This window comes from Hyaena hyaena, unplaced genomic scaffold (assembly GCF_003009895.1).
Source record: "Hyaena hyaena isolate Hyena2069 unplaced genomic scaffold, ASM300989v1 scaffold_881, whole genome shotgun sequence".
Lineage (NCBI taxonomy): Eukaryota > Metazoa > Chordata > Mammalia > Carnivora > Hyaenidae > Hyaena > Hyaena hyaena.
This window is the reverse complement of record NW_024081511.1, coordinates 451,340-453,410: the sequence shown is the minus strand read 5'-3', so window position 1 is coordinate 453,410 and position 2,071 is coordinate 451,340.

Here is a 2,071-nt window from a genome sequence, read left to right as displayed (position 1 = left end):
TATACTACAATCCATGAAATTATCATGTTCTTCAAAAAGAAATAGAGAAAGACGACTGAGCAAACACTATTTCTTCTATCTTTGGCTTATTAATATATTTGTGGCAACTTATTGAAAAACACCCTATTCATTAAAATAATGAAGCAAATGACTAAATCCATATAACTCACCATTTGCCTTTCTTTTGACTAAGTTAAATAGCTCTATCTTTTGTATTCTTATAGATTTTCAAATTTTTATTTAATTTAAATTTAAGATAGTGTTCACATTTCTTTTAACCTGAAAATACATGATTATGGAGCTAAGTGATTATAAAATAAAAACAAAACCCTGTCACAATATATTTCTGAATTTCTGGTGTTCTGGGAATCATTTCCAGTTTAAAACTCTGTGAATATCATTGCAATATTTTATATAGGAGTGCACCTCACACTGATAAGCTTTCTTTATAAGAGCATTTATGAATAGAAGTATAATCTGTTATGTGTCATTTTTGAAATTACTTTTAAATTACTTTTAACGTATTAAAAATATTTCTATCTCAAGAAGTGAAATATAAAATGCTTTAAAAATTTTTAATGCTTATTAGTTTTTGAGACAGAGAGAGACAGAGTGTGAGCAGGAAAGGGGCAGAGAGAGAGGGAGACACAGAATCCAAAGCAAGCTTTAAACTCTGAGCTGTCAGCACAGAGACTGACTTCGGGATCAAATTCATGAACCATGAGACCATGACCTGAGCTGAAATCAGAAGCCCAATTGACTGAGCCAAACAGACAACCTTAAAATGCTTTTTCAAAGACAGTCATAGAAATGCACTTGTTATATGTGTAGTTTATTTAACTCAAATGCTAAATTTTCACCAAAAATAATTGATCTATACTTAAGCTTTTGTAAACTTTCATTTGGAAACGTAACTTCAGATACCCAAATTGTTTGAAACATACTTTAAAATTTCCAATAGCTGAATTAATACTGAAAACAATTGTGCCTTAATATCTGTATTCAAATGGACAAATGGAATTATTTATGGATTTGACTTTGAAGCAAAAGTGAATTCATTTCAAAAATATTTCTCCCCACTTTATTTCAATTTACTAACACTTGTATCAACTCAGTAGCATTAACAGCAAATTCAAATAGAAATTTAATAGTTTAAAAACACTCTATCCATATCAACAAAACACTCTTCAAAATTTTTTTGAAAAGTAGTTGTACAGCCAATTTACATAACATAGTCTCTCTTGCGTATTTTATCCATTTTAGAAAAATATCTGAGTCATTTTTACAAATGTGTATTGTGAAAAATTTCAATATCGACATGTGTCTTAGTATTTACCTAAGTTACAGATAAACCCCTCCCCTTAGAGCTTCACAATACTTCATTCAAATACAGTATGATGATGGTGAGAAAGCATACATTTTTGATACCTAATAATTGAATATTGGCAAGTATTCTTTTAGTCTCAAGAAAAACTTTATTCTTTTAAGTACTTTATTGTCAAGTTGGTTTCCATATAACACCCAGTGCTCATTCCCACAAGTGCCTCCTCCTCCATGCCCATCTCCTCCCTCCCCCCCATACCCATCAGCCCTCAGTTTGTTCTCAGCATTCAAGAGTCTTTCATGGTTTGCCTCCCTCCCTCTCCCCCACTATTTCCCCCTTCTTCTCCTCCACAGTCCTTCCTTAAGTTCCTCCTAATCCTCCTATACGTGCAAACTTATGATATTTGTCCTTCTCTGCCTGACTTATTTCACTCAGCATAACACCCTCAAGGTCCATCCATGTTGCTACACATGGCCAGGTTTCATTCTTTCTCATTGCCATGTAGTATTCCATTGTATAGATAAACCACATCTTCTTGATCCATTCGTCCGATGATGGACACTTAGTCTCTTTCCATGTTTTAGCTATTGTGGAGAGTGCTGCTATGAACATTGGGGTCCATGTGCTCCTATGCCTCAGCATTTCTGTATCCCTTGGGTAAATTCCTAGCAGTGCTATTGCTGGGTCATAAGGGAGTTCTATTGTTAGTTTCCTGAGGAACCTCCACACTGTTTTCCAGAGGGGCTG